Source organism: Procambarus clarkii, chromosome 32, assembly GCF_040958095.1.
Source record: "Procambarus clarkii isolate CNS0578487 chromosome 32, FALCON_Pclarkii_2.0, whole genome shotgun sequence".
Classification (NCBI taxonomy): domain Eukaryota; kingdom Metazoa; phylum Arthropoda; class Malacostraca; order Decapoda; family Cambaridae; genus Procambarus; species Procambarus clarkii.
In genome coordinates this window covers 9785957-9811230 of record NC_091181.1, presented here as the reverse complement: position 1 = coordinate 9811230, position 25274 = coordinate 9785957, and the positions used below count along the sequence as shown (strand labels likewise).

Below are 25274 nucleotides of genomic sequence, written 5' to 3'. Positions count from 1 at the left end.
TAGTAGTGCAGGGGCTGTCGACACAATAGTAGTGCAGTGGCTGTCGACACAATAGTAGTGCAGAGGTTGTCGACATAATAGTACAGTATGGACTGTCAACACAATAGTACAGTATGGACTGTCAACACAATAGTACAGTATGGACTGTCAACACAATAGTACAGTATGGACTGTCAACACAATAGTACAGTATGGACTGTCAAAACAATAGTACAGTATGGACTGTCAACACAATAGTACAGAATGGTCCAGCCGACATAGAAGAATTGCAGTTGGATGTGTCAATCTTTACACATACCATTCCCCTTCCTCAGGTATATGAGGAATTAAAAAGTTTGTGACTGAAGATATATTGAGCGCTGCTGTTTACGTTATGTAGTGTTGGGTCAGTGAGTGCAGTGTGTGGAGTAACTTACCACCACAGAGCAGGAGAGGTAATGAGTGTGCGTCGCTACACCATGCTAATAGAAGTAGTCATTTATAACATTTGTAATTGTGCCTGTGAGGTGCCAGTGAGGTGCCTGCGGGCCTCCAACCTAAATAATGCCAGAGTTAACTAGACACGTGTCGTAAGTCTAAAAATAGGCAACAACATACTGTAATGTGTGACTGGGAGAAACAAGTTTCACAATCGCCCAAAGTTAAAATTAAATTCCTGTTCAGCAGTCAAAAACAGTAAAATAGTAGGCAGTATACAAGCTATGTTAGCTCAAATCAACACTGCAACGACTCTTTCAACAGCTTTGTTACCTCTGAAACCTTTTTCAGCCAGAGGGTGTTAGCTGAATTCAAACTAGAACCGGTGATGTAGGTCCCCATGAATATCTTGGGGTTTTTTAACAAGTAGTTAAAACTCTTACCATGTGTCTCAAATTCATTTGGAAAGGTACATTCGACCTATATATGCTATCGTCATGAAAATTGTTCCATCTGACTTACATGTGCCTGGTCTTGGAGCCGTGATGAACATGTCAAACCTCTCATGAGTATGCAAACTGAGACTGTCATTGTTGCCAGGTTGGGCCTGGAACAGTCTCACTTTGAAATTACCCAAAGGGTAGAGGAGGAACATAGACTCTGGGACATGTCTATAAACTCTGGGACTTAGACACTCTTGGTATTGTACCAGAACAGATCAGCCCAGATGATACAACAACATACAAAATCTGCCAAGACTTAGTGGTCAACGAAGGTGGCCAATATTGGGTCAGACTACCAATGGTACATTAATCATCCACAATTTCCCATCAACCAAAAATATGGCTTAATACCAAATGAGATCTCAGGTGTTAAGACTATAGAAAAATTCTTAGCATCGCCATCTACATCATTCCATCGTACAACAACAACTGGAAAATTAATATATAGAAATCGTTGATGATGAGACCTTTAAGGACATTATTTACCGCACCACACAGTGTTAAAATCCTCTACAACAATTCCACTAAGGATTGTGTTCAACTGCAGTGCAAGAATTAATCGGCAGAACGTCTCACTAAATGACAGCCTGCAGACAGTGCCGAGCTTGACACAAAAGCTATATGATGTACTGTTAAAATTTTGAATAGGATCATATGCTTATACTGTAAATATTAGGATAGTTCTCCTTAGGGTGAGTCAACTAGAGAAGGACAGAAGTTACACTAAGTTCCTTTGGTTAAATAACCCCAAGGATCCGGGAGCCAGTCGGCCGAGCGGACAGTATGCTGGGCTTGTGATCCTGTGGTCCTGGGTTCGATCTTAGGCGCCGGCGAGAAACAATGGGCAGAGTTTCCTTCACCCTATGCCCCTGTTACCTTGCAGTAAAATAGGTACCTGGGTGTTAGTCAGCTGTCACGGGCTGCTTCCAGGGGGTGGAGGCCTGGTCGAGGACCGGGCCGTGGGGACACTAAAAAGCCCCGAAATTATCTCAAGATAACCTCAAGATAGATCCTGATAGCCCAATTAAAACCTACATATTGGCATCAGTACTGTTTGGGGTGACTTGTTTCCATTTTTACTTCCAAGCTATGCTTCATATTCATTTGAAGAAGTCTAATAGTCCCCACAAAGCAGGAATTAGCAGCAGTCTTTATGTTGATAACTGAATGGGACATCAAGCAGTGACGAAAAACTGCTAACCATCTACAAAGTGATCAACTGAGAGTCATAAAGAGCAAATATGCCCCTTACACTCTTGGGCTTCAATCAACTCACTATTACATCAACCGATAGAAAAGGACTTTCCATGCTACCAAGTGCCTCAACTAAGAAGGTGCAAGGCGTTGGATGGGAACTAGTCTTATTAAATCACAGTTAAATCTGTAAAACTCGAAAAAAATAATATGAACAAGAGGAACTCTACATATACAACTTAGCAAACCTTTCGACCCCTTAAGACTAATGAGTTCCATTGCAATAAAGGGTCGAATGTCGATAGAAGAGAGTTAGCATGAAAACATTGGCTGGAAATTCCCATTACTCCTAAAGCCCCAGGAAAACTGGAGAGGGATTGTAAATTACCAGAATTCCTTAAAACCATAAAATTTCCTAGCATGGTTGCAGATGAAATCGTTACAACAAGTCTACATGTGTTCTTTGATGCTTCCATGAAGGTTATGGCACTGGAGCCGATAATGTGTAAACAATTACCAATCACCAATCTAACATATAAGTGAAGAGCTAGAGTTGCACCCTCTTCAGAAATGATCTTTTGTCACTGCCCGAATTAATAGCTTATTCCTAGAAGTGCAGCTGTCTTCTCATAGTCACAAACCACTTTCAACCCTCCATATCGAAAGGGCAGTTGTGGAGATTCAGATAAGAAAGCCGTGCTTCAATGGGTATGAAACAACAGCAATAAAACACATTTTGTGAGCAACAGATTAAAAATTAAATTAAAGAATTACCAGCTGGGTATACATTCTTTTGTGTGCCAACCAAGGAAAGCCCAGCTGACTACGTATCATGATTTCGACAGCTGGCCGTCAGAGGGTGAGGATGTGCCCTTCATTCACTCTGTAGTTGGCTCACAGGCCTTGGAGTTGATAGTTGTGTGGTTGTTGCGAGATTTGTTTAGTGCCCTGCTGGTGCGGGGTACGGTTTATACAGGATAGGGACTGCTATGCCTCCTGTAAAGAGGACTACATTGGCTGGCCTTGAATTTTCGTCCTCGGGGATCATACATCTGTTGGTGAAGCTCTCGTGGACGTGCTGCATTACCAAATTGCAGACTTGGTTGGCCTCCAGATTATTTGAGACCGGGGTTTGACGGTGAAATTTTAGCTGCAGAATGTGTTGCAAAAGATCATCCATTGCTGTGAGGGTCGCTCATTCCCACTGCCTGGAGGAGAGGGCACCGTGAAGGTGGTCAACCTAAGTGTGATGACTACATATGTTTCGGTGCAGGGCTCTTCGTTCGAAATGCTGAATGAGCTTTTGGCCCAGTTGTTTGGGCGTTTTGGGAAAGTGCTCAATATCAGACGGAATAAAGTCTCTTCTGGATATAGAGCAGGGCTGCTTGCTGGCACCAGGACTCTTCTGATGTCCCTTGACAGGAATGTGCCGTCTTCACTTTTGATAATGGTGTTTAACCTCCACTGCCTGAATTCAGGCCAACCACATATATGTTTTCGGTGTGAGTTGCCCAGGGCACCTGGCCGTAGCGTGCATTGAAAACAATCGAAAGGACACCCAAAAACACCCAAAAACACCCCGTAAAAAATGTAAAAGGTGAGTTTACGTCTCCTCCACCTCCACGGCAAGCGGTACACAGAGAACTTCCATAGGAACACTGAGCTACACGTACATCCCGTCAGGCCCCAACCCGACGCACCGGCGTACCGATGACCCCCGGAACTACAGGGCGCGTGTTATTGTGTGAGTGTTAACACAAACACCTGTCTAGAATAAACTAGGCTTATATACACTTAACAGTAAGTACACAGAGTATCTAACTGAACACTGGTAAACACTCTTGCACAGGTCACTGTGAGCTAATTGAACACTTGTGAACACACTTGCACAGGTCATTGTGTACTAACTGAACACTTGTGAACACTCTTACACAGGTCACTGTGAACTAAGTGAACACTTGCACATGTCATTGTGTACTAACTGAACACTTGTGAACACTCTTACACTGGTCACTGTGAACTAACTGAACACTGGTGAACACTTGCACAGGTCATTGTGAACTAACTGAACACTTGTGAACACTCTTACACAGGTCACTGTGAACTAACTGAACACTGGTGAACACTTGCACATGTCATTGTGAACTAACTGAACACTTGTGAACACTCTTGCACAGGTCACTGTGAACTAACTGAACACCGGTGAACAGTTTTGTACAGGTCATTGTGAACTAACTGAACACTTGTGAGCACTCTTGCACAGGTCACTGTGAACTAACTGAACACTGATGAACATTCTTATACAGGTCACTGTGAACTAACTGAACACCTGTGAACACTCTTGCAATTACTGGATTCCGACGCTTTCAGTACCAAAGGTTACAATTAATATATGATTCAATGTGACAAGACAACACAAGCAAAATGGCATGTACATGCATCTAAGGCGTGAAACGCTAACTACAAACCGTAGCACAATCCCAAGTTGACATGTGTTTCATCAGCCACACATGGCGGTCACACTTCACGAGGTGGGACACACTTGTAGTTCCTCCATTGACACTCACAGAGATGACAGTGAGTATCAGCTTCACAATCTCTGTGGACTCAGTCTCATTGGAAACGGTGCGTGTGCTCACCCTCCTGTTAAAGCTGCGACGTCTCGCTGGATGTTGAAACAGTTACCTATTTGCCATGTGGCGAGAGAGAGAGGAAATGAGGGGCTGTGGGGTTAACGGTCGGTAGACTGGATGCCTTCCCGGACTCCCCATTACCATCTTGTAGCATAAAATATTCCATACTCTTGGGTACCTTATGAATCCCATACTCAATCAATTCTGGCTCAGTGAGATGACTTAGGTCAACAAAAGCAACAGTGCTGAACTCCACTTTCCATATGGAATCTATAAATCTCAAACATGGCCTATAGAGGCCTGGTGGCTGAGTGGACAGCACTCGGGACTAGTAGTCCTAGGAACCGGGGATCGATCTCTGGCGATGGCGGAAACAAATGGGCAGTTTCTTTCACCCTGATGCTGTGGGGAAATCTGGCTCTTGTTTATATGCTAATAAATAATGTATAATACTAATATGCAAAAAAAATAATATGTACTTCTAAGATGCTCGAAGGACCAGAATGAAATAATGAATGAGAGAACTGGTGGCTTATGGATCTCTATGATTAAATGTAATTAAATTCTAAAGATTCTATTCTTATGCAATAATGAACTGTAAATTCAATATATTCTGGAGCCGCTTCCCATAACACATTTTGGGGGGTATTCTATGAGATCAGTAATACATGAGATAATGTAATAATAGCATACTACTCATTAATAAAATATTCACACATTTAAATTTGGAAATGCGAGAAAATGTTATCAATGAAAGAAATTGGTATTAAGATCTATCTACAAAAACCATAAAAAAAAACAGCTTAGCTGTTGGATGTATAGACGTAAATGATTCGTATGCGTATACTCGTTACCTAGAATCGTGTTTCACCAGGCTTCAGCTAGGAACACGTGAGCATCGAGGAAGTTTCGCCTCACTTGCGTTGATACTCCAGCTAAAAAACGAGTTAAATATAAATTCTGTTGGAGAATGTATGAGTCCACAAATATTCATGTAAGTTAATCTGAATAGTAGAGTGTAAGGAAACTTAGGAGTTTTGTATTGGGGGCTCGTATCCATCGACACACTGCCCTACCTAAGATGTTTAATGTGGCCACAAGAAAACAAGATATTGTTGACCAGACCACACATTAGAAGATGAAGGGACGACATCGTTTCAGTCTGTCCTGGACCATTCTCAAGTTGATTGTGGATCGACTTGACCATAGTAAAGTCAATCGACTTGAGGATGGTCTAGGACGGACCGAAAAGTCGTCGTCCCTTCACCTTCTAGTGAGTGGTCTGGTCAACATACTTCAGCCATGTTAGTGTGACTCGTCACCTGCAAAACAAGATATTGACAAACTAGTATGCCGGACACGGTGTCTATAACGTGATAAAGCTGCCGCGTCTCGTAGACGTCCGTATGGGCTCGGATGACTATCAATTGAGACGAATTCGGTCAGCTCTCAGACACTCCTCCCAAATATGGCTTCGCTTGCCAGTCTCTCCTCCTCTTTTTCCCCTCTCGGGTATACGCATGCACAATAGCTCCCTCTAGGGGCCCCCGAGCATAAATTATATTTATTCATTTAATTCTAAATAGGGAAGGAAGTGGTTATGACGAATAGATTCAGGCAATTGTGGATTATCTAGTACTAATGAGCAAGAAATCTGTGCAGAGGTTTATTGGGATGTGTGTATATTATAGAAGGTATAGTAAGAATTTTTAAGAATAAGAATAGTGGCTGCACCTATAGCTAATCTTCTTAGGAAACAGGTAAAGTTCAAGTGAACACAGGAGTGTCAGAACTCTTTTCGAAAGTAAGTAATTATCAAAGAAGGCACCAAGCCGGGAAGGCTATGTAGCACCATAAAATAAATGTGTGGGATAATCAGAGGGGGCTAAATATCACCAAGGATGCCAATATGAGAACAGAAACGCATAAGGCGAACGATATCAATCTGATTCATCAGGAATTCTATCGAGGGACAAGTGACCGCGGGGGACGGTCGGAAAACAAAACACACGCTCGTCCTGGAAGTCAGTACATTCAACAAGGATATGCACAACTGTAAGAGGGACAGTGAGGTTAGGACAATAAAGAGCAGGGCGGCGCTCCATTAGGTGTCCGTGAGTTAAGTGCGTATGGCCAATACACAACCTTCCGAAAGTTGAAAGGAATTCTCTTAATATCACCTGTATTAACCAGTCCAAAATTTGACAAGCCATTTATAATGCATATAGACGTTTCGGATCTAGGAGCAGGTGTGGTTCTTTTCCACGTAGGACCAGATGACTTAGAGCGCCCTGTAAACTATTTTTCTCGTAAATTTGATAATTATTCAGACAAATTATTCTGTGGTAAAGAAGGAAGCTCTTTGTTTGATTTTAGCTGCTAAGAAGTTTGAAACATACCTGTCAGGTAATCATGTTGTCATATACATAGATCATAATCCCCTGACATTCATTAATTCCATGAAATGTAAGAACCAAAGAATTCTTAGAGGGTCCTAGATTTTACAAGAATTCAACATAGTAATTAGGCATATCCCTGGATGGCAAAATGGCATTGCGGATGCCTTATCCAGGGAAATCCCCATTGCAGTGCTATAATTTGAATTGTTCTATATATTATGATATCCTTACCTTTTGGGTAATTCATGTGTTTAAATTTATAGATTGTTTTATACATTCATTTTTGTGTTGTTGGAGTACTCAGTACTGTACTCACCTGTAGTCAAAAAAATTAAATTAACTTTCAGTTAATTTCCTTTTCCTTTAAGAATGGGGAAAGATGTTATGAATCAATAATGCTTGATTCTGAAATTTATCATGATAAAGCATTTATGTTCATATATTCGGACAAATCCACTTGGGCCGTGACGAGGATTCGAACCTACGCCCGAGAGCATCCCAGACGCTTCCTTAATCGACTGAGCTACGACATGGTATAAGAATTATCTGGGATGCTCTCGGACGTAGGTTCGTATCCTTGTCACGGCCAATGTGGATTTGTTCATTTGATACATCACGCTATTGTGATTTCTGTGTGTAATTCATATATTCATTCCTCAGTTATTGGGAGAATAACCTTATGTCCATTTGTTCTCTAGTATATATGTATGAGTTAAAAGTAGCATGCTGTAGTGTGATTGTATGAGATATTTTTGTTGATGCGATTGCATGTTAATTCATGCGGAGGGGGGGGGGGGAGACAATGGCGTCTCATGGGGGATGACCATATTTGGATGTTCCAATGATGCATGTGGTGTATCTAACATAGCATCACTGATTCACCCCAATAAATATCTTTGTTCTTGTATGTTCAGTTTATAAATTACACCTTATTATTGATAAAAGATATTTACTATGATTTATAATATTGTTTACAAGTATTACCCTCAGCTAGCAGAGTTTCTGAGAGTATTCTTGTGTAGAATATACAGGAGGACCTATATTGGAATATATTTTTTATGTTTTTATATTTATTTTTACATGCACGCATGCAATTAAAGACAATAAAATAGAATACAATATAAACATGCAAGCAAAGAAAGACAAAAACAAAACAAAACAGAGTAACCGTCATCAAATCAAACATAGAAGATCTGGCCTGAAGGACCGACAGCAAAACAGGAACAGGAAGCACCAGTAACAAGATATTACAACAAAGAGCAATACAAAACAATGCACACAAAAACACACAAAATATATACATAAAAGAAACACAGGCTATAGAACAGGCCCACGCAGGAGCCAAGAGGAAACACCCACACGCATACACACAACGGAACCCCCCCGTGCACGCAGGCATTGGGCAAACAGAGCATGGACTACTGATACTTTTCCGGATACTGAGATATGGAGAACCGTATACAATACGCCTCCCAAAGCAACTGGGCGTTCTCCGGAACCAGAAGACCGTAAGCCACATCTGGCCAAGGCATTAAGTCCAGAACACCTCGGATAAAACACCGTCCTCGCGGAACCCAAACGTAAGTAGGATCCCACGGAACTGGGAGCACACGCGCAATTGCGTGAAAATGCACAGAGGAAAAAGTATGCACGACCCCGGAGGCCAAGACGATAGGAAAGGGGTCCACTCCAGGGGGGCCTGGTACAAGACGGCGCACTCAGAGGTACACCGGGGGGCGCACAGGGCTGCGCACCAGCGCGGTAACTAGGACCTACTTCGGGCTCCGCACAGGCCACCTTACTACCCACGGGATGATGTGCCTGCTGGGACACCCCACGTCGGGCATCCTTTTTCAGCACCATGACGATACCACGGCCAGCACCCACAGCATCGACAGCAGGAGGAGCAACCACCTCCCACCGCAGAAAACTGTCCGCCGTAGGCAGAACCAAAGGCACTTCAGAGAGACAGGCGCCTACATCACCAGCATCACCAGGCGCATGGACCTCCGCCACCACCAACTGAGCAGAGTGCAAGGCACCCTGAACCACCTACTCGACACTCGAAGCCTCACCGTTACTGAAGTCACCCACATCCGCCCAGGCAGAGGACGAACGCCGGGAACGCTTGGGCACCAGTCGTATATCATCAAGACGGCAGCAGCCTCAACCACAGGGGGAACAGGACCACACACAGCAGGAGGCGGCGCCGCCACCCCATCATCCAGCACAGTCAGAACACAAGGTGCAGGGCCAGGTGCAGGAGCAGGCGACGAGGAAGAGGAGAGCGCCGACAACGCACAGAGATTGCCTCGAAGGGAGCAGCAGGGACAACGATAGGATCAGGAAGGACATCTGACAGCACGGCAACACCCGGAAGAGGATCCGCAATAACCGAAGGATGGACGGGTGACACAGGGAGAGCCGAAGCAGCTAACGGGACACTCACTTCCTCACCCGTGGCGTCCTCCTCCAGAGGGAGCGGCGGGAAATCCTCTTCCCTGGAACACGTTCACGGGAGCAACCGGAAAAAGTTCGGGGTTGCCGGACATAAGACACCCAGACGTAGTACCCCATAAGCCGGACAGAAGATGCTATATCTGACTGCAGGCACATCCCCAAGGTATAAATGTTCGTCCGCCTACCTGCATACCTTCCTGAGGAGAACGTGTTCACCCACACACTTACAACAGCTCCAAACCTCCCGAAGTAATGCTGGAGGAGGTCTTCGGGAAACTCCAGGGGCTCCCTATGCACACTGACATAAGTCAGGGCACCACTACGGTCCGAAATTGACACAGAGCCGGCACCACCCGGCATAGGAAACGAACGCCCCTCGTAACGTCGGAGGAAGTCGCGGTATTCCTCCTCCCCCATGAACTTGAGAACAATCTGGTGGGCAGTTACAAGCTCAACACCATAGATAGCCATGACTGGGATACGGAGCATGTCACACATAACCATCTCGACTTCCGGATATCCAGCACGACCAGTGAACTCAAGGCCCACAGAGTTCACATGCACAACAGGGGGAAGATGGCCTCCCATGTCAAGGCCGCCACGTCAACACGCACCCAGGCAGCAACAGCTGGGAGGGCAGAGACGCCCACACCACCTGGCGACCAAAGTGGCAAACAACCCCAACAACCAGGGAGAGCCGGCAAGACGTCCTCACTCCACGGCTGCCTGGGCGCCAAGTCATATATTCATTCCTCAGTTATTGGGAGAATAACATTATGTTCATTTGTTCTCTAGTATATATGTATGAGTTAAAAGTAGCATGCTGTAGTGTGAATGTATGAGATATTTTTGTTGATGAGATTGTATGTTAATTCATGTGGTGTGGGGGGGGGGAGACAGTGGTGTCTTACGGGGGATGACCATATTTGGATGTTCCAATGATGCATGTAGTGTAGTGTTCTGGTTACTAGGTACGACATATATATATATATATATATATATATATATATATATATATATATATATATATATATATATATATATGTCGTACCTAGTAGCCAGAACTCACTTCTCAGCCTACTATGCAAGGCCCGATTTGCCTAATAAGCCAAGTTTTCATGAATTAATGTTTTTTCGTCTACCTAACCTACCTAACCTAACCTAACCTAGCTTTTTTTGGCTACCTAACCTAACCTTACCTATATATATAGGTTAGGTTAGGTTAGGTAGGGTTGGTTAGGTTCGGTCATATATCTACGTTAATTTTAACTCCAATAAAAAAAAATTGACCTCATACATAGTGAAAAGGGTAGCTTTATCATTTCATAAGAAAAAAATTATAGTAAATATATTAATTCAGGAAAACTTGGCTTATTAGGCAAATCGGGCCTTGAATAGTAGGCTGAGAAGTGAGTTCTGGCTACTAGGTACGACATATATATATATATATATATATATATATATATATATATATATATATATATATATATATATGTCGTACCTAATAGCCAGAACGCACTTCTCAGCCTACTATTCAAGGCCCGATTTGCCTAATAAGCCAAGTTTTCATGAATTAATGTTTTTTCGTCTACCTAACCTACCTAACCTAACCTAACCTAGCTTTTTTTGGCTACCTAACCTAACCTTACCTATAAATATAGGTTAGGTTAGGTTAGGTAGGGTTGGTTAGGTTCGGTCATATATCTACGTTAATTTTAACTCCAATAAAAAAAAATTGACCTCATACATAGAGAAAAGGGTTGCTTTATCATTTCATAAGAAAAAAATAATAGTAAATATATTAATTCAGGAAAACTTGGCTTATTAGGCAAATCGGGCCTTGAATAGTAGGCTGAGAAGTGAGTTCTGGCTACTAGGTACGACATATATATATATATATATATATATATATATATATATATATATATATATATATATATATATATATATATATATGTTTTATAAAATATAAAAAAAAGTTATAAAAAAAGTTATTTATAAAAGTTAAAAAAGTTATAAAAAGTTAGGTTAGGTAGTCGAAAAATAAATAATTCATGAAAACTTGGCTTATTAGGCAAATCGGGCCTTGCATAGTAGGCTGAGAAGTGCGTTCTGGCTACTAGGTACGACATATATATATATATATTAGTATATTTTGGTAGCAGTCTTTCCTGTAGACATATATTATTAAATATGACCGAAAAATTAAGATTAATAATTCTAACACGAATTTTCTCGATCTTTCTTACATTTCTTTTCACTGTTGATGGTAATTCAAAAATCAATTCTCCAAAATTCATTTTTATTTCTAGTCTGACGTGACACGGGCGCGTTTCGTAAAACTTATTACATTTTCAAAGACTTCACAAATACACAACTGATTAGAACTTGCGTTTCCCTGATTTTATATCTACATTTGAGTGAGGTGGGAAGGGTGATGTGGCATTACATTTGAGTGAGGTGGGAAGGGTGATGTGGCATTAACACAAGACTGATTTACTGATGGAGAAGTGATTTTCTGATTGATGGAGAAGTGATTTTTGATTTACCTCCAACAGTGAAGCGTAATGTACGAAAGATTGAGAAAATTCGTGTTAGAATTATTAATCTTACTTTTTCGGTCATATTTAATAATATATGTCTACAGGAAAGACTGCTACCAAAATATACTAATGTTAAAGTGCACGACCCAGCAGCAAGGAATCAAGCCTTCACGATAAAATATCGCCAGGATCTGATTCGTGATCAGATATACAAGGCAGAGAATGAAATCAAAGACAACAAAACGCAACTACTTCATGCTACAAACGAGTGGAGAAATAGCAACATCGACCATAGTATCCGTACCCGCATTGAACAACACCTCGACATCCTCACAGACCAACATCACCTCAGCACTGAAACAAGGATTATCAAGAAACTAACAACATTATATGGAGGACCTATGGCAATTCCACGACCAAGAGATGGCTTCCTGAACCTTGCAGGAATTAACCTCACTGAGGACCAAGTCACTCTCCTAAATCTGGGCATAAACTGTCATGTTATGTCCAGACCGAGTGAAATGGCCCGGAAAGTAGAGTTGGAAATTCTGTTGGACGACATATTCGACCTCGAGACACAAAAGAAGGTCACAACCAAAGATACCTTACAAGCAGAACTTATTGCAGAAGGAGGAAAGAATCGAGGCAACTACAGAAGCACCATACTGTCCCCCGAGCTTAAAGCGGCAGCTAAAAGCCTTCGTGAGTACAAGGAGATAGTTGTCAGGAGAGGTGACAAGTCGCCAATATATGTCATTCTTAAAAAAGACGAATATCTGGCGAAAATGAACATCATACTCTCTGACCAAACTAAGTTCCAAAGGGTAACGAAGGACACTACAGCCGAATTAAAAGCAAAGGTCAACAAACTGATCGAAACTGTGAACGCCAAGAAATCCGGACTCCACCTGCCAAAGATCATTGGGGAATATAAACCTGGATATGCGTATGGAAATGTTAAATAATACAATGAAGGTGAAAACATGGGGGGATACATAAGGGATAAACATAGGGGCTGCAGAAGGCTTATTGGCCCATACGAGCCAATAAGCCTTCTGCAGCCCCTATGTTTATCCCTTATGAATCCCCCCATGTTTTCACCTTCATTGTATTATCACCTGACCTAATGTGGGTATAAAATCAACTAGTATTGTAAGATCTGTTCACTTGAGAATGAACCATGGAGGTTCGAAACGTCGTGCAAATTATACAAATAAGTGTAATACACTCTATAGTAAATCACTTCTTTTCTTCACCTTAAAAGTACGAAAATGAGTTTTGGAGAACTCCTATTTCAATTAAGCCCTGATGCTAAGAAAATAGTTAGAGGGATAGAAGCCCTAAACCAGAAAATAATAAATACAGAATATGCGGTCATATTCAATGAAACATGTTTGAAAGAAAACCTGCTGCCAGTATACACCAATATATATATATGTATATATATATGTCGTACCTAGTAGCCAGAACGCACTTCTCAGCCTACTATGCAAGGCCCAATTTGCCTAATAAGCCAAGTTTTCATAAATTAATTGTTTTTCGACTACCTAACCTACCTAACCTAACCTAACCTAACTTTTTCGGCTACCTAACCAAACCTAACCTATAAAGATAGGTTAGGTTAGGTTAGGTAGGGTTGGTTACGTTCGGTCATATATCTACGTTAATTTTAACTCCAATAAAAAAAAATTGACCTCATACATAATGAAATGGGTAGCTTTATCATTTCATAAGAAAAAAATTAGAGAAAATATATTAATTCATGAAAACTTGGCTTATTAGGCAAATCGGGCCTTGCATAGTAGGCTGAGAAGTGCGTTCTGGCTACTAGGTACGACATATATATATATATATATATATATATATATATATATATATATATATATATATATATATATATATATATATATATATATATATATATATATATATATGTCGTACCTAGTAGCCAGAACTCACTTTTTGGCCTACTATTCAAGGCCCGATTTGCCTAATAAGCCAAGTTTTCATGAATTAATTGTTTTTCGACTACCTAACCTACCTAACCTAACCTAACCTAACTTTTTCGGCTACCTACCCAAACCTAACCTATAAAGATAGGTTAGGTTAGGTTAGGTAGGGTTGGTTAGGTTCGGTCATATATCTACGTTAATTTTAACTCCAATAAAAAAAATTGACCTCATACATAATGAAATGGGTAGCTTTATCATTTCATAAGAAAAAAATTAGAAAAAATATATTAATTCAGGAAAACTTGGCTTATTAGGCAAATCGGGCCTTGAATAGTAGGCCAAAAAGTGAGTTCTGGCTACTAGGTACGACATATATATATATATATATATATATATATATATATATATATATATATATATATATGTCGTACCTAGTAGCCAGAACTCACTTCTCAGCCTACTATGCAAGGCCCGATTTGCCTAATAAGCCAAGTTTTCATGAATTAATGTTTTTTCGTCTACCTAACCTACCTAACCTAACCTAACCTAGCTTTTTTTGGCTACCTAACCTAACCTTACCTATAAATATAGGTTAGGTTAGGTTAGGTAGGGTTGGTTAGGTTCGGTCATATATCTACGTTAATTTTAACTCCCATAAAAATAAATTGACCTCATACGTAGTGAAAAGGGAAGCTTTATCATTTCATAAGAAAAAAATTATAGTAAAAATATTAATTCAGGAAAACTTGGCTTATTAGGCAAATCGGGCCTTGAATAGTAGGCTGAGAAGTGAGTTCTGGCTACTAGGTACGACATATATATATATATATATATATATATATATATATATATATATATATATATATATATATATATATATATATATATATGTCGTAACTAATAGCCAGAACTCACTTCTCAGCCTACTATTCAAGGCCCGATTTGCCTAATAAGCCAAGTTTTCATGAATTAATATATTTACTATAATTTTTTTCTTATGAAATGATAAAGCAACCCTTTTCTCTATGTATGAGGTCAATTTTTTTTTATTGGAGTTAAAATTAACGTAGATATATGACCGAACCTAACCAACCCTACCTAACCTAACCTAACCTATATTTATAGGTAAGGTTAGGTTAGGTAGCCAAAAAAAGCTAGGTTAGGTTAGGTTAGGTAGGTTAGGTAGACGAAAAAACATTAATTCATGAAAACTTGGCTTATTAGGCAAATCGGGCCATGAATAGTAGGCTGAGAAGTGAGTTCTGGCTACTAGGTACGACATATATATATATATATATATATATATATATATATGAATATATATATATATATATATATATATATATATATATATATATATATGAATATATATATATATATATATATATATATATATATATATATATATATATATATATATATATGTACACATATATATATATATATATATATATATATATATATATATATATATATATATATATATATACATATATATACATATATATATATATATATATATATACATATATATACATATATATATGTATATATATATATATATATATATATATATATATATATATATATATATATATATATATATATATATATATATATATATATATATATGTATATATATATGAAATGATAAAGCTACCCATTTCATTATGTATGAGGTCAATTTTTTTTATTGGAGTTAAAATTAACATAGATATATGACCGAACCTAACCAACCCTACCTAACCTAACCTAAACTATCTTTATAGGTTAGGTTAGGTTAGGTAGCCGAAAAAGTTAAGTTATCTGAATATTTTACTACAAAATCCAGACACTAAGTTAGTGTCAGCAAATAATTGACATTTAAATAATTTACTAATATTCCTCTGTTGGAAACCATTGATATCTGTGTAAGTCAATTATTTGCTGACACTAACTTAGTGTCTGGATTTTGTAGTAAAATATTCAGACGGCTGTTAGAAATAGCAGTTAAAGACTCCATCTTTATGTTTAATAATATTTATTATAAACAAATTGATGGAGTAGCAATGGGGTCTCCTTTAGGTCCTGCACTGGCTAATGCTTTTTTGAGTTTTCACGAAATAAATTGGCTCGATAATTGTCCTTCGGCCTTTAAACCAGTCTTGTACAGGAGATATGTAGATGACACTTTTTTGTTGTTTAGGGACCAATGTCATATTGAGAAATTTAGAGAGTATCTTAATGCACAACATAGTAATATACGGTTTACTGCAGAGTGTGAAGTTGATAATTCATTGTCGTTTCTTGATGTTAAAGTGAATAACCTCAATGGGTTCAACACTAATGTTTTTAGGAAACCAACTTTTACTGGTTTAGGTTTAAATTTTAATTCCTTTGTTCCTGATATTTTTAAGAAAAATGCTATTAACACTCTACTGAATAGGGCCTTTGTTTTATGTTCTAATTGGAATAACTTTGATCAGGAAATTAATTTTCTTGTGAAATTTTTTTCAAATAATGGTTATCCTTTGCATATGGTTTATACCTTTATAAGGAATTTCTTAAATAAGAAGTTTCACCCATCGTGTAAGATTACTACAGTGGAAAGGGATCTTAAATATATTAAATTACCATTTTATGGCAGTATTAGCTTTTCTGTAAGGAGTCGTTTGAGGAGACTGTTGCAGCAGTGTTATCCTCAAGTAGACTTTAGATTTATTTTTGTCAACACAAATACCATAGGCTCTTATTTTAAATTTAAAGATAAAGTGCCTACCCCCTTGTGCTCAAATGTCGTATATATGTATAATTGTTCCAGCTGTAATGCTGGATATATCGGGAGTTCCATTCGGAACTTTAAGATTAGGATACTTGAGCACCGGGGATTATCTTTTAGGACTGGATTACCATTGTCTAAACCAGCATTTTCGGAGATTAGAAACCATTGTTATGAGTTTGATCATTCTCTGCTGGAATCTGATTATAAAATTCTGGACACTTGTATGAATGGCCAGTCAGATTTGAGAGTAATGGAATCCTTATATATAAAGGAGCTGCGGCCTCTGTTAAATAGCAACCTTTCAGCTGTTCAATTGTACACTGTATAGTGCACCGTAGGCCCTGTAATTTGATTTTTAGTTTATTTTGGTAGTTTAATTTTGTTTAGTTTACCATGTCTTTGCCCTTTCTTACTTATTTCAAGTCTTAACATTGTACATTAATATAATCTTTTATTTAGGATATATAATACATTTTTTGGTATTGTATTTTATTTAATATTTGAGTTTTTTATAAGATTTTGGTTAGTACTTTATCATTGTCGTTTATTCTGTTTGTATTTTACATTTATTTTTTGTAGATTTGTAGTCATTATATAAATATTTGTTATAGTGTTTAGTATCTATGTGTTAGGTATCAAGTTTCACTTCTGATCACTTCACGTAAGTTTAATAGAATGGTTTGTTTTAGTAGTTATAAATTTCATTTTGTAGTTTAATGTTTTTAAATTAGTTTTAATATATGTGACAGTTAATAAGTTTTATTTGTATTGATCACTTTAAGTGCGCTTAAGTGTTTTGTTTTTTAAGCATTTTCCTTTCTTTGATAGGCAATTATATTCAGTATGAGTTCTTTGTTTACCAGTTATTTGATTGTGATTTCTGTTTTTTCTTTTAGATCTGATGACGAATACGAGAAGTATTCGAAACGTTATGTTTTTTAAAGTAAAGATTCTGATACAAGATGTTCAGTATATCCCTGGTTTTCCTATTCATCTTAAAATTAAGATTCCCGAAGGGAACATCGATCATAAATAAATAAATATATATATATATATATATATATATATATATATATATATATATATATATATATTATATATATATTATATATATATATATATATATAATATATATATATGGCCTAATATCACATATAGTGGATATTTATAGTCTACAAATGTTGTGTTAGTTCTACTGTCTAAAGGTGGGTTAATAACATGTTATATTTCTTATCTGTCAAGTTGTTATAGCTTAACAATAGGCACTAGACATTCTCAGGCACGAGTGTGAGACTTCAATAACGTGAACCAATATTGGTGATCATGACTGCTTCCTGTTGCACTAGGATGACTGGTGCTAGGGTTTTTTAATTTTTGAATACTTAGCAGCCATTTATACTTCTTTCTCTATTCTGAACGGCACCTGTCATGTTATTTATCAGTAGTAAACTAAGACTAGTAAACATAGCATATAACAGAGAAAGATTATATTTAAATAGAACAACAGCTTACCCGTTCTGAGTATTGTCTGCGTATCATAATGGGTAAAATGAGTGCACCTGGAGCTGCCGTAAGGTACAGACGTGTCGTCCGGCCTCTGGTAGTTTGGGGTGTTTGCCGTTTTTCCTCGCCAGGGGGTGTGGGGTGTCCCCACCCTCCCTGCAGTTCCTGCTTAGCTGGTGGTGACGTCGCACGCTTGCGATGGGGGTCCCTCTCCCTCCTGTGTTGAGAGTAAACTCCGTGGGACTGGAGTTTACGGTCCGTGTTGGCTATCCTTTAGTTGAGCTTGTCATGTGTGACATGCTCCGTGTCCCGGTTGACGACGTCTACGGGATTGAGCTAGTAACTGCTCACAGAGTTATTATCAAGTTGGCGGGGGAGGAGGTGTATCGTGCTTTCCTCCGCCGTTACGAGAGGCGTTCCTTGTCGCTGCCGGATGGTGCCGGCTCTGTGACTATTACAGATCGTAGTGGTGCCCTGACCTACGTGAGTGTGCACGGGGCGCCCTTGGAGTTTCCAGAACAACTACTCCGGCGTTACTTCCAGCAGTTTGGCGCATTCGTCAGTGTGCGGGTGCACACGCTATCCTCAGGGAGGTATAAGGGTATGTGGACGAACATTCGTACCCTTGGGATGCGCCTGAGGTCTGACATTCCTTCTTCGGTCCGGCTTCTGGGGTACTACGTCCGGGTTTACTATGCCCGGCAACCCCGTACCTACTTTCGGTGTGGCCTGTTGGGGCATCAGGCTGCCGGGTGCTCGGAGGCTGCTGTCGCTCCTGTGAACCTGTTCCAGGAGGAACAGGTTCCTGCCGCTCCCTGTTGGGGTGGATTCCGTGGGCGAGGATGTTGACGTCCCGTTAGCTGCTGCGGCTCCCCCTGCGTCGCCCAGCAGTCCTCCTGATGGTGCGGCTCCTCCTCCGGGTGTTCCGGTGCCGTCGGCTGATCTTCCTGCCCCTGTCGCTGTCACAGCTGCTCCCGGGGGTCTTCCAGATGGTCTCTGCGTGTCGTCGACGTCTTCGTCTTCCTTGTCTCCTGCTGCTGCATCTGGCCCTGCGCCTTCACCGGGTGTCTCGGCTGAGCTGGGTGCTGGGGGGGCTGCGGAGCGCCCTGTTGTGTGCGGCCCGGTTCCCCCTGCGGTTGAGGCTGCTGCCGTCATGCGACGGGCATCGGTTCGCACGGCTTGTGAGGCACGTGGTTCTGGGTCAGCCTCTGGCTCTGAGGATGTGCGGCCGGAGCCCAAACGGTCCCGGCGATCTTCTACTACTTGGGCTGATGTGGGGGATTTCGACGCCGGTGGGTCTTCAGGCAATGATGTAGTGGATCCGGGTGCTTCGCGATCCATGTCGATGGTGGTTGCTGACGTCCATGTGCCTGCTGATGACGATTGTGCATATGATTCACCTCATGTTCTTTCTTCTGCAGAAGGTTCTCCGCAGTGGGGGGTGGTCGCTCCTATGGACGTAGGTGGTGAGGGTGCTGGTGCGGGTCTCGACCTTGTGTTGTTGCTGAAGAAGGATGTTCGGCGTGGGGGGGACCCGGAAGGTGACACGTCCGGTGGTGGCCGCGGAGCCCTGTGGAACTGCCAAGGAGGCTGCGAGTGCGCTGCTCGTTGCCCGGCCCTGTGGGGGAAAGCCCCAACCAATCGTCTTGGCCTCCGGCGTAGCGTATGATAAGAAGAATAACCCTTTGTCGTTTTACTTTGTTGACCGTGTGCAGCCTGTTCCGTGGTGCCCCTCGACCGTCTGGGTTCCGCAGGCTCGGTGTTTTGTTGAGGGTGTGCCGGAATTGATGCCTGATCCTCGTACGGCCCATGCTCACCCTGTTCCGGACAACATCATGTTGCTTTGGGAGGCGTATTGTATTCGTTTCCCGGCGGCGGAGTGGCCGGAAAAGTATGAGCAATCTGAGTAGCTTGTGTGATTGCTGTGTGTCTAGTGTATGCCTGGGACTTGTGGTATGTTCTGCTATGCGTTTTATTTCTTAGCGTCCTTCAGGCCGGTGTTATTTTTAGTTTTCTCAATGTCCCTGTTTATTGTGTTCCTTACATGTTTTAACATACTTTACGTGTAGCTATACCATTTACTGCTTCTCTGTTCCTTTGATTATGTAATATGTGCCCCTCTGGCTATGATGTTTGCCCTAGTGTGTTGTGTGCTTGTGCCTCTCCTTTTATTTCTTGCACTGCAAGTGGTTAGTTGTGCATGTTATTGTTTATTGTTTGTGTTGTTATTGTGCCATGTATGGCTTATGTTTCTGTTTCTTGGCTTCTTGTATATTTTATGTTTTATAATTTTGTATTTTTATGTTTGTCTTTTTTGTTATTTGTTCTCCTCTTGCTTTCCCTGTGTGTTATGATGTTTGTTTGTTTTATGTGTTATTGTGTTTTGTGTATTCCTAGCCTATTTACACTATTTTCTATTGTGTTCTGTTGATGTTTGCTGTTTTAGTACTGTGCTGTCGGTCCTTCTGGCCGGTGTTTTTTTGGTTTTTGCTTATTTTGTTTATTCTGTTCTTTTTATTGTATTTATTGCCTTATACTTGCATGTTTTGCATGTAAAAATAAAAAAAAAAAAAAAATAACGGGTAAAATATGCGCATGAATTTAATGACCAATAATTTATAATTATATACACAATTCATTTTACCGGATACAATACTTCCTATGGTTAGTGAGATCTTTAGTTGATTGAAGACTTCGTGGTTCCTTTGTCGAAGTGCATGTTTGAGATCTATATGTGCCGACTAGAGAGGGAGTTTACTCTCTGTCTCTGGTCGTTTGTGACCATTCATGTTATGGCGTCTCGTCTTTGTTTACATTGTGTCCGAGCTGTCCCTCCTCCCTGCAGCCCGTCCTCCAAACAAATACCAAAAATTGATTCCATGTACCAGGCAAACCCCCTGTTAATGAATTAAAATCAATTTACACACGACTCACAACTGATGACGTTCGAACATTTCCGGAACAAGTGCTTCACTGACGAATTTTATTCGAACCCTAATACTGTAAATGCTTCACCGGCGTACTACAAATTCAAATAATCGCCAACAGAACCTGAACACCTAAACTTAACCTATGCCTATATATGCACAATATGCTAATATATTATAATAATTTATATTTGAGAAAATTCCTGTTTTGAATGAACAGCATGTAAAAAAGTATGAATGCATCTGTGGGGTCGATTGCTGGATGTAATGGACTTGAGTCGAGGACGGGTTGCCTTCCTGCTAGGTGCCGTCTCCCGAAATAGTTCTATTTTGTGACTTATTTGTCAATAGGAGGGAGCCTTTAAGCTTATGGTTTATTTCATTAAGTTAAAGTATAGAAAACACTTTTCTATTAATTCCAATGCTTAGACTTTGAGTTTGAGCTCAGAGGAAAGAGCTCAGGGAAGATGACCGCCTGGGCGTTGAATGGTGACGGTGCTCGGTGGTTGGCGTTCAAGTTAGAGGCGGCAGAGCGCCTCAGGTCCTCTGGTTTCTGTATTTCCTCCTGTCGGCGCCGAGAGTGATAAGAGATTTCCACGTGGCCACCACAGCAGATGAGGCAGCGTTGGGTTTTGGCCTTTCAGATGTTGTAATGGTGGTCTTCAGTGCAGATGCTGCCCTTGGGGATGCGCTTTGTACAATCCTTGGTGAGATGCATGTACGTGTAGCACTTTAGGAATTGTTGTACATCGTAGTACTGTTCGAACTTAACTCATGTTGGTGGGTTGGTCTTGATATCAAAGCAGTAGAGTTCTTGAGTGGTGGCTTGGGTAGCAGATGCTAATGTGGTGAACGTGAGCTTAATGGTTAGGCGCTTTCCATCAGGGCATCCGAAGAGGGTCCCATCGAAAAAATAGTTTTCCGGTATGTCCAACTCATTAGTGCATATGTCTTCTTTCTAATTTCGTTGTACGTCGGTAAATGTACTATGGACCTCATCGTTACTATAAGTACTACCAAAACAGGAAGATGGGCTGTCTAATGCAATGACTCCTGGTATCTCCCTATCATACCTGCTTTTAAAGTTATGAAAGTAATTTGCCTCTACAACCTGCTCCTTTAGGTTATTCCATTTACTTACTACCCTTACGCTTAAGGAAAACTTTCTAATATCTCAATGACACATCTATATCAAGCTTCCATCTGTGCCCCTTTGTTCTAAAGATATTCATTGTAAACAATTCTTGTTTCCATCCTGTCAATCCCTCTAAGTATTTTATACGTCTGTATCAAGTCCCCCATCTCCCTCTTTTCAAAAGTTGTCATGTTTAGTTCATTCAGTCTTTCTTTGTACCTCATCCCTCGCAGGTCTGGGACGAGTCTCGTTGCAAACTTCTGCACCTTTTTGAGCTTCCTTATGTGTTTTATTAGATGTACGCTCCAAGATGATGGCATACTCTAAGACTGGCCTCATATAGGCAGTATACGTAATCCAAAAACATCCTTATTCAAGTTTTTGAAGGATGTTCTGACTTTTGCCAACATAGAGTATGCAGCTGGCGTTATTCTATTTGTATGAGCCTCCTTGAGTTAGGTTCGGTGTTATGTCCACTCCCAGGTATTTTTATCAAGTCATTATAGGGAGATGTTCCTTTATATTCCTTCATCATGTATTGACCTTTCGGTTACTGGCTCCTGATCCCATTTCCACCAAATGGGATCAGGAGCCATTATACTTGCTGGTGTTGAATTCAAGGAGCCATTTCTCGAACCACCTCTGCAACCTGTTCAAGTCATCCTGCAGAATCTTACAATCTTTCATCTTTCTCAATCCTCTTCATCAGTTTTGCACCCTCTGCAAACATTGACATATAAAGACTCCTGCAGTTACGTCGTTTACATAAATGAGGAATAGTATGGGGACCAAGCACCGATCCTCAAGGCATCCCGCTTGTTACTCTATGCCAGTCGAACTCCTTGCCACATCATTGTCACTCTCTGACACCTGTCTATCAGATAATTCCTTACCGATGTTAATGCGTTTCCGTCTACTCCCTCCTGCCTCTCAAGTCTGTATAGTAGCCTCCTGTGTGTTACTGTATCAAAGGTTTTTTTGCCAGTCCAGAAATATGCAATGTGCCCAGCCTTCTCTGTCTTGCCTTATTTTCGTTGCTTTATCGTAAAACTCCAGGAGGTTCGTCAGGCATGATTTCCCTTCTCTAAAGCCATGTTTATGTTCACTTACAAACCTAGTTCTTTCTAGATGCGCAACTAGTCTCATATATAACCTTATATATAATTCTTTCAAGTACTTTGTAAGGAATTCTTGGGAATGACACTGGTCTATATTTAAATTCCTCTCCTCTATCTCCTTTCTTGTAGAGTGGCACTTCATTTGCCTTCTCCCAACAGCCGGGCAATTCCCCCTTTGTGTCTCATTAAAGATTACTGCTAGATGTATGCTGATGGCTTGTGCTGCTTCTTTTAACATCCAGAGTGATTCTCTGGATGATCAGGCCCAGTTGCTTTAGTTACATCCAATGATGTCAGTTGTATTCTTACTTCCTCCGCTGTTACCTTAATATTTAGTAGTTTCTCTTCAGGGGCTGCTTCCTAATCTATCTCTGAAAGCTGTCCAGGATCAATAGTAAACAATCCAGGTAAGTTGGCATTCAGCTCCTCACAAATTTCTTTATCATTTTCTGTATACTGGCCTCCTCATTTTTGTAACCAGATCACTTGGTCATTCAATGCCATTTTCCTTCTTATATGGCTTTGTATGAGTTTCGATTTTCTCTGCTTTGGAGGCAATATCTTTTTCATAGTTTCTTTCTGCCAACCTTCTTATGTTTATGTAGTCATTCCTGGCCCAGTTACATTTATTCTGGCTTACCTCTATCCTTTTTCCTTATGTTTTTCCTCCACTCCTTCCTGCTTTGTTATTTTACCTCCTGGCACTGTCTCTTGAACCACGGGTTATTATATGCTCTCCTACTTTTTTCCCTTAATGGTGGTATGACTCTCTCTTCGGCCTCTTTGCACCTCAGTTTTATTTGGTTCATCATTTCCTGGACCGTCTTCCTTCTGAGTTCCTCATCCCATTGCACACTTCTTAAGTGTGGGTAAGATGCTCTCTTACTTTCATGTAGCCCGTGTGTTATAGTATGCTCTCCCTTCCCTGACTCCTTGTCTTATGGGCACTGTTTTGAGTTCCATAATGTAGTCGAACACCAGGCCCCAATGGTCACTTGCTCCAAGTGGCATTTCATGTTCAACGTTCTCAATGTCTTCCTCATTCTGGGTGAAAATCAAGACTAGTAGGCCTCTTGTATCCCAGTCAAGGTCTCCCAGTTCCCAGTCAATCCCATTCCCAGTCGGGGAATGGGAATAGAGTGGTTGGGGTTCTGGGAGTAAGTGGGGGTCAGGGAGTGGGCGAAGGTCAGTGAGGGTGTGGGGGGTCAGGGGGCAAGTAGGGGTAATAGAATGGGCATGATTTTATTGCCCACTTCCTGTCAGGGAGCGGGCAGGGATCAGGGATTGGCCAGGGGTGTGGGTATGGGCGGGTAAAGGAGTGGGCAGGGGTCAGGGAGTGGGTGGGGGACAAGGTGGTATGCAAGATGTGGTTGGTATGGTAGGTGTTGGTGGGAGGTAGGGTGTGGGCATCAGTCAAAGTAGGGTGTGGGGCAGAGCAGCATCAGATTCGGTCAGGGGGGTGTGTATGGCAAAGCATGGATGGGTGGAGGGTTTGGATTCAGCTGGTTTTAGGTCCGGTCATTCGCAGGTAATGGAGGGTTGGGGGATGTGGTAGGGTGTTGTTGTTGTGAGGTATGGTTTGGGGGTGGGAGAGAGTGTGTGTGTGTGTAGTAGTGAGATCGCGGCCTACCACTCAATGTCTAGATGTTTTGTTTCTGTTGTTGTTAGATAGGGTTAATGATCTTAATATAATACTTGATAAAGCTATTATAAGATACAAGTTGATGCA

The 25274-nt window shown here is 40.8% G+C and overlaps 1 long non-coding RNA gene across 1 annotated transcript in view; it reads left to right on the top strand.

The window, feature by feature from the left end:
• LOC138370401 (uncharacterized) overlaps positions 1-25274 on the top strand; it is a 48448-nt gene that overhangs the window by 629 nt on the left and 22545 nt on the right. The gene's annotated exons all lie outside the window — the stretch shown is intronic.